This window comes from Trachypithecus francoisi, unplaced genomic scaffold (assembly GCF_009764315.1).
Source record: "Trachypithecus francoisi isolate TF-2019V2 unplaced genomic scaffold, Tfra_2.0 Lachesis_group12, whole genome shotgun sequence".
Classification (NCBI taxonomy): domain Eukaryota; kingdom Metazoa; phylum Chordata; class Mammalia; order Primates; family Cercopithecidae; genus Trachypithecus; species Trachypithecus francoisi.
In genome coordinates, this window is record NW_022681457.1 from 39,897,970 (window position 1) to 39,907,329 (window position 9,360).

A 9,360-nucleotide genomic window follows, 5' to 3' on the forward strand; every position below is an offset into this window, starting at 1 on the left:
ATTAGAGACTTAAATGTTAGACCTAATACCATAAAAACCCTAGAAGAAAATCTAGGTAGTACCATTCAGGACATAGGCATGGGCAAGGACTTCATGTCTAAAACACCAAAAGCAACGGCAGCAAAAGCCAAAATTGACAAATGGGATCTCATTAAACTAAAGAGCTTTTGCACAGCAAAAGAAACTACCATCAGAGTGAACAGGCAACCTACAGAATGGGAGAAAATTTTTGCAACCTACTCATCTGACAAAGGGCTAATATCCAGAATCTACAAAGAACTCAAACAATATACAAGAAAAAAACAAACAACCCCATCAAAAAGTGGGCAAAGGATATGAACAGACATTTCTCAAAAGAAGACATCCATACAGCCAACAGACACATGAAAAAATGCTCGTCATCACTCGCCATCAGAGAAATGCAAATCAAAACCACAATGAGATACCATCTCACACCAGTTAGAATGGCAATCATTAAGAAGTCAGGAAACAATAGATGTTGGAGAGGATGTGGAGAAATAGGAACACTTTTACACTGTTGGTGGGATTGTAAACTAGTTCAACCATTATGGAAAACAGTATGGCGATTCCTCAAGGATCTAGAACTAGATGTACCATATGACCCAGCCATCCCACTACTGGGTATATACCCAAAGGATTATAAATTACTCTACTACAAAGACACATGCACACGTATGTTTATTGCGGCACTATTCACAATAGCAAAGACTTGGAATCAACCCAAATGTCCATCTGTGACAGACTGGATTAAGAAAATGTGGCACATATACACCATGGAATACTATGCAGCCATCAAAAAGGATGAGTTTGCGTCCTTTGTAGGGACATGGATGCAGCTGGAAACCATCATTCTTAGCAAACTATCACAAGAAGAGAAACCAAACACCGCATGTTCTCACTCATAGGTGGGAACTGAACAATGAGATCACTTGGACTCGGGAAGGGGAACATCACACACTGGGGCCTATCATGGGGAGGGGGGAGGAGGGAGGGATTGCATTGGGGAGTTATACATGATATAAACGTTATGCACATGTACCCTAGAACTTAAAGTATAATAAAAAATAAAAAAAGAAAAAAAAAAAAAAAAAAAAAAAAAAAGAAAGTGGGGTATTGAAGTCTCCAACTATTGTTAATTGTCTTTATCTCCCTTCATTTCTATCATTTTTTTGCTTTATGTATTTTGGTGTTCTGTTTTTAGGTATATATACATTTACAATTTTTTATACCTTCCTTTTATTTATTTATTTATTTTTTTTTGAGATGGAGTCTCCCTCTGTGGCCCAGGCTGGAGCACAGTGGCCGGATCTCAGCTCACTGCAAGCTCCGCCTCCCGGGTTTACGCCATTCTCCTGCCTCAGCCTCCCGAGTAGCTGGGACTACCGGCGCCCGCCACCTCGCCCGGCTAGTTTTATGTATTTTTTTAGTAGAGACGGAGTTTCACCGTGTTCGCCAGGATGGTCTCGATCTCCTGACCTCGTGATCCGCCCGTCTCGGCCTCCCAAAGTGCTGGGATTACAGGCTTGAGCCACCGCGCCCGGCCAATTTTTTATACCTTCCTAATGGATTAGTCTGTTTATGATTACAAAATATCATTCACCCTTTTAACATTATAAAATGCTCCTCTTTACCTTTACCTGGTGACATTTTTTGTTTCAAAGTCTATTTGGTCTGATATTAGTATAGCCACTTCAGTTTTCTTCTGGTTGCTGTTTGTATGATACATCTTTTTCCTTCTATTTTTGATCTATTTGTATCTTTGAATCAAAATTTTGTCCCATATGGACAGCATAGAGTTGGAATTCATTTTTGTTATACTGTCTGACATTTTCTGCCTTTTGATTGGCTTAATCCATTCACATTTAATGTTACTATTAACACAGTTGAAATTTACATCTGCCATTTTACTTTTTGTTTTCTATATGCTCACTTTTTTGTTCTCTATTACTCCTTCACTGCTTTCTTTTGCATGAAGTGAGTATTTTCTAACGTAGCATTTCAATTTCTTTAATAATTTTTCCCATTATCTTTTTTGGTATTATTTCCTTAATGGTTGCTCAAGGACTTAAGATGTACATCTTAGGAGGCTTAGCTTCTGGTTTCTAATAAGTTTATTTCAGTGAGATATAGACATTACTCCTATACAGCTCTATTTTTCCTTTTGTCCTTTTTGTGGTATTATTATACATATTACATCTATAGTTGTTATAAACCCATGGTTATAATGATTAATTTTATAATTTTATGTCTTTTAAAGAAGACAAGAGGGAAGATTAGAAGACAGGAGAGCAAATATTTATTTATAGCTTTTTGTTATATTAGCCTTCTTGATAGCTCTGGTTCTCTTCATTTATTCTTGTGGATTCAATTTACCACACACAGTAATGTCTCCAATACAGCCTTGTTCCCAGTCACCTCCTTTGTGCTGTTATCGGTAAACATACTACATTTCTACATGTTTTAGTCCCAACAATACATTATATACATATTGTTTTATAAAATTGCTTTTTTTAAAAAATAGAGATGGGGTCTTGCTATGTTGTCCAGGCTGGTCTTGAACTCCTGGGCTCAAGTGATCCACCCACCTCAGCCTCCCAAAGTGCAAGGATTACAGGCATAAGCCACCATGCCCAGCCAACTATTGCTTTTAAAATCAGCTAAGAGAAGAAAGAAGAAGAAATGTGCATTTCTACTGTCTTTCTTAATTACACAATTACCTTTACCAATGTCCTTTGTGTGTTCATGTGGATTTGAATTACTGTCTGGGCTAACTCACTTTCAGCCTGCAGAACTTCTGTAAATATTTCTTGTAAGGTGGGTCTGCTATGAACAAATTCTCCATTTTTGTTTATCTGGGAATGTCTTTATTTTGCCTTCATTTCTGAAAGATTATTTTGCTGGATATAGAATTCTTGGTTAACAGATTATTATTATTATTATTATTATTATTATTATTATTATTTTAAACCGCTTTGACTATGCTGTCCCACTTCCTCTGGCTAGAAGTTAGCTGATACTATTGGGGTTCCTTTATTAGTAAAAAAATCGGCTGGGCACAGTAACTCATGCCTGTAATCCCAGCACTTTGCGAGGCCGAGACGGGTGAATCACCTGAGGTCAGGAGTTTGAGACGAGCCTGACTAATACGGTGAAACCCCGTCTCTACTAAAAATTCAAAAATTTGTCGGGTGTGGTGGTGTGTGCCTGTAATCCTAGCTACTCCAGACAGGAGAATTGCTTGAACCCAGGAGATGGGGGGGTTGCAGTGAACCCAGATTGCATCACTGCACTCCAGCCTGGGCAACAGAGCGAGATTCTGTGTCAAAAACAAAAACAGAAACAAAAACGAACAACCAAAAAAAGCAAACAAACATGTATCTCTTGCTGTTTTCAAATTTTTCTCGTGTTTTGCTTTTAAAATGCTTTTAGCATTTTGTTCATATTCATGCACTTTTTCAGTTGCCCTAACTGGTAATAATGTGTCTTAACAAATGTCTTTGGAGAAAGAGAATCTCTCTCTCTCTCTCTCTCTCTCTCTATTTTTTTCTTTTTTGAGACAGAGTCTGTCACTCTTGTTGCCCAGGCTGGAGTGCAATGGTGCGTCCTCAGCTCGCTGCAACTTTCGCCTCCCAGGTTCAAGCGATTTGCCTGCTTCAGCCTCTCGAGTAGCTGAGATTACAGGCACCCACTACCATGCCTGGCAATTTTTTTTTTCTGTATTTTTAGTAGAGATGAGGTTTCATCATACTGGCCAGGCTGGTCTCGAACTCCAGACGTCAGGTGATCCACCCACCTCAGCCTCCCAAACTGCTGGGATTACAGGTATGAGCCACCATGCCCGGCTATCTCTCTTGTCTATTTTAATGAATAATATTTTGCTTACTTCCGAAGTATAAGCTGGAATAATTAAAATGCACAATAATATAGTACTAGAGAGTGTTCTATGTAAAATATGGCCCACTTAAGAAGGAAGGAAGGCTAGGTGCAGTGGCTCATGCCTGTAATCCCAGCACTTTGGGATGCCGAGGCAGGGAGATCACCGGAGGTCAGGCGTTCCAGACTAGCCTGGATAACATGGTGAAACCCTGTCTCTACTAAAAATCAAAATATTAACTGGGCCTAGTGGTGCACGCCTATAATCCCAGCTACTCCAGAGGCTGAGGCAGGAGAATTGCTTGAACCCGGGAAGTAGAGGTTGCAGTGAACCAAGATCATGCCACTGTGCTTCCATCTGGGTGACAGAGCAAAACTCAGTCTCAAAAAAAAAAAAAAATAATAATAATAAAAATAGAAGAAGAAGAAGAAGAAGGAAGGAAAAGCGATGTGGTGGAAATACTACTACTAGGAGTCAGGTTTTGCCAATAGTTAACATTTGTGACCTTGGGCAGGTTGCTTAATCTTACTGCCTTAGCTTTCACTCATTGATTAAAAAAAAAAAATTAATAAGATGATCTCTAAGACCTAGGTAGCTTAAAAATATTGTATTACTAACGAGGAATATTATAGAATAGTGATTTTTTAAAAAATTAAAAATTGGAAGTCATGGTATCTGATAAAGAATTTTATTTTTTATTTAAAAAAGGTTCTAAGCCTGGGCAACATAGTGAGACCATGTCTCAACTAAAACAAAACAAAACAAAACAAAAAACAGCCAGGTGTGGTGGCTGTGGTCCCACCCTGTAGTCCCAGCTACTCAGGAGGTTGAGCTAGGAGGACTGCTTGAGCCCAGGAGGTTGAGGCTACAGTAAACTGTGATTGCACCATTGCACTCCAGCCTGGGTGACAGAACGAGACACAGTCACAAACAAACAAACAACAAACAAACAAAGGTTCCACTGTTGTTGTGAATGTAAATTAGTACAACCTTTATGGAAAACAGTGTGAAGGTTTCTCAGAGAGCTAAAAACAGAACTACCATTCAACCTAGCACACTACTGGGTATCTACCCAAAGGAAAATAAATCATTATATTAAAAAAGGCACTGGTGCTTGTATGTTTATCACAGTACTATTCACATAGCAAAGTCATGGAATCAACCTAAGTATGTCCATCAATGGTTGATTGGACAAAGAAAATGTGGTGTATATACATCGTGGAATACTATGCAGCCATAAAAGAATGAAATCATGTCCTTTACAGCCACACGGATGGAGCTGAAAGCCATTATTCAAAGTGAAATAATTCAGAAACAGAAAATAAAATACTTGAGATCTAAATAATGGGTATATGTGGACCTGCAGATGGAAATAATAGACACTGGGGACTCTAAATGGAGGAAAGGTGGGAATGGGGTAAGAGTTTGAAAAATTACCTATTGGATACGATGTTCACTCTTTGGGTGATGGGTACACTAGAAGCCCAAACTTCACCATTATGCAAAATATCCATGTAACACCCACACATGTATCCCCTGAATCTCAAAAGAAAAAAATTTAAAACATTATATTGAAAGGAGAAAAAAGTTCTAAGAATAAAAGTAAAATCAAATTTACTTATCAGTTTACCAAATCCCTTTTATTAAGTTGTTAAACAAATATTTAAAACAGATGGAGGTGGTTTCTAGGCCGGGTGCAGTGTCTCATGCTTGTAATCCCAGCTCTTTGGGAAGCCAAGATGGTTGGATCACTTGAGGTCAGGAGTTTGAGACCAGCCTGGCCAACATGGTGAAACCCCTGACTCTACTAAAAATACAAAATTAGCTGGGCATGGTGGTGGGTGCTTGTAATCCCAGCTACTTGGGAAACTGAGGCAGGAGAATCACTTGAACGTGGTAGGGGAGGTTGTAGTGAGCTGAGATCCCACCACTGCACTTTAGCCTGGGCGACAGAGTGAGATTCTGTTTCAAAACAGAAACAAAAACAAAACCAGCCAATCAAGCAAACAAAAATAACAACAACAACAACAAAAACTGATAGTTTCTAACAAATTTTATTTTTTATATGTGAATGCTTTTATAAAAAAACATTTCAGGCTGTGCATGGTGGCTCACGCCTGTAATCCCAGCACTTTGTGGGGCCGAGACAGGTGTATCAGCTAAGGTCAGGAGCCTGACCAACATGGTAATATCCTATCTCTACTAAAAAATACAAAAATTAGCCAGGTGTGGTGGTGGGTGCCTGTAATCCCAACTACTTGGGAGGCTGAGGCAGGAGAATCGCTTGAACCCAGGAGGTGGGGGTTGCAGTGAGCAGAGATCGCGCCGTTGCACTCCAGCTGGGGCGACAGAGCAAGACTCTATCTCAAACAAACAAACAAACGAAAAATAGTTCAAGGTATCAAAATTTATCAGTTATCAAATCACCTTTAGTTAGTTATTAAACAAGTATTTACTGAGAACGCCGAGGCTATAACATTGTAGGTGCTACAGATACAGTCCTAGCCCTAAAGCCCTTACATTCTAATCATAGAAGACAAACACTAAAAAACATTACTTGCATTGAAAAACAAGTCAGTCATTTTTTTGAATAATGATAAGCATTAAGAAAAGAATGACCTGTAATCCCAGCACTTTGGGAGGCCGAGACGGGCGGATCACGAGGTCAGGAGATCGAGACCATCCTGGCTAACATGGTGAAACCCCGTCTCTACTAAAAAATGCAAAAAACTAGCCGGGCGAGGTGGCGGGCGCCTGTAGTCCCAGCTACTCGGGAGGCTGAGGCAGGAGAATGGCGGAAACCCGGGAGGCGGAGCTTGCAGTGAGCTGAGATCCGGCCACTGCACTCCAGCCTGGGCGACAGAGCGAGACTCCGTTTCAAAAAAAAAAAAAAAAAAAAAGAAAAGAATGACAACGGCATGGAAACTGACTGGAGGGGGAAGAAGTGTGCTACTTTTTAGCTAGAGTCATCAAAGACTTTTGTGACCTTGGGCAGGTTGGGCAGAAAGCCTCTCTGGGAAGACAGACGTTTGTATTCAGCCCTTAATGACTCACAGCGGGTAGTTGTTGGAAGACAGTTTAAGGAAATAGGAACAGCAATGACAAAAGTCCTGAAATGGGAACCTTTATTGAAAAGCAGAAAAATAAATAATTTACTTCCTAATTTTCAAATCCTGTTGATGTTATGTTTCCTAATACATATCAAAAAGGCAGAAGTAGATGTAGATGTCAGATAAAATGGGATGAGAAAATGTCTTTTTTTTTTTTTTTGAGATGGAGTCTCACTCTGTCACCTAGGTTGGAGTGCAGTGGTGTGATCTCAACTCACTGCAACCTCTGCCGCCCGAGTTCAAGAGATTCTCGTGCATCACCATGCTGGCTAATTTTTTGTATTTTTAGTAGATACAGGGTTTCACTAGGTTGCTCAGGCTGGTCTTGAACTTCTAATCTCAAGTGATCCACCCGCCTTGGCCTCCCAAAGTGCTGGGATTACAGGTGTGAGCCACCGCACCCAGCCAAAAATATGACGAGAAAATGTCAAGTGTTGGCCCCTCATCCTGGCTCTTGCTGTCTATAGAGACCATTTCTTTTCAGGCTTGTATTTCCTATTTGCAAATGGAGAATACTTATCATATGTACCTCCTAATAGAATACAGTTCTCTATAAACAATAGTAGGTATGGACGAGATAATGTTGAAAGAGAAGTTTACCTCAGACATTTTAAATTATGTTAAATTAAAATGTTATCTTTGTTCAAATTTTTTCAAATGAAGATTTTTTTTTTTTTTGAAAAGGAGTCTTGCTCTGTCGCCCAGGCTGGAGTGCAGTGGCCGGATCTCAGCTCACTGCAAGCTCTGCCTCCCGGGTTTACGTCATTCTCCTGCCTCAGCCTCCCGAGTAGCTGGGACTACAGGCGCCCGCCACCACGCCCGGCTAGTTTTTTGTATTTTTTAGTAGAGACGGGGTTTCACCGCGTTAGCCAGGATGGTCTCGATCTGCTGACCTCATGATCCACCCGTCTCAGCCTCCCAAAGTGCTAGGATTACAGGCTTGCGTCACCGCGCCCGGCCTAAATGAAGATTTTAAAAGACATATGGTTCTGTATTTCTCAGGCTGCTGATTCATATATTGCCAGTTTCCCTCATACTCTTAAATTTTGAAATGCTTTAGCTCTTGAAAATGAAAATAAAGGCCAGGCGCAGTGGCTCAAGCCTGTAATCCCAGCACTTTGGGAGGCCGAGACGGGCGGATCACGAGGTCAGGAGATCGAGATCATCTTGGCGAACATGGTGAAACCCCGTCTCTACTAACAAATACAAAAAACTAGCCGGGTGAGGTGGCGGGCGCCTGTAGTCCCAGCCACTCCGGAGGCAGGAGAATGGCGTGGGCCTGGGAGGCGGAGCTTGCAGTGAGCTGAGATCCGGCCACTGCACTCCAGGCTGGGCGACAGAGCGAGACTCCGTCTCAAAAAAAAAAAAAAAGAAAAGAAAAATTAAATTACAGATAAGATTCACAATAAAAATTTTAAAGATCATGGGTGTACTACATTAAAAATGTATTTCATAGCATTAACCTTTTAACCCCAAATGGGCCTTTTATTATGTTCTTACCCCCACCCCTATTAAACATTTTTTTTTGTGCTGAACAGGCTGTATTTATTAAGAATTATTATATTTATATTTGGTGACAGCTGTTAGAATTATTATATTTAGGCCAGGCACAGTGGCTCATGCCTGTAATCCCAGCGCTTTGGGAGGCTGAGGCAGGAGGATTGCTTGAAGTCAGGAGTTCAAGACCAGCTTGGCAACCCCATCGCTACAAAAACTTTAAAAAATTATCTGGGCATGGTGGCATATGGCTGTGGTCCCAGTGACTTCAGAGGCTGAGACAGGAGGATCACTTGAGCCCTAGGATTCGAGGATGCCATGAGCTATGATCATGCCACTGTACTCCAACCTGGGTGACAGAGTGAGGCCCTGCCTCTGAGAAAAACAGAACTATTATTTTAATATATCCAACATAATACAACAGCTAGTTAACTACTGATAAACAGGAAGTAAATAGCTAGAAACAAAAAAATGTGATTTTTTGTTTGTTTGTTTGTACAGATAGGGCCCTTGCTATGTTGCCCAGGCTGATCTTGAATTCCTGGCCTCAAGCAATCCTCCTGCCTCAGCTTCTCAAAGCTCTGGCATTACAGTCATAAACTATAGCACCTGGCTAAGATTTCGATTTTAAAAAATTCACCTCTATAATCTGTTAGGTGTGTGATTCCCATTAGGTGATTTCCAATACTGAAAGTAACATCACTTATCCATATTACCTAACTCCTCTGTAATCTCCTTGGGATGTGGAGACATCAGATTAGGAGCTACTAGCCTTGGCTTTGATTATAATTTTGACGACGGCTAGTAGAAGAAGATGACATTAGATGAGGTCTATCCTTTTGTAGACGAAACTACCTT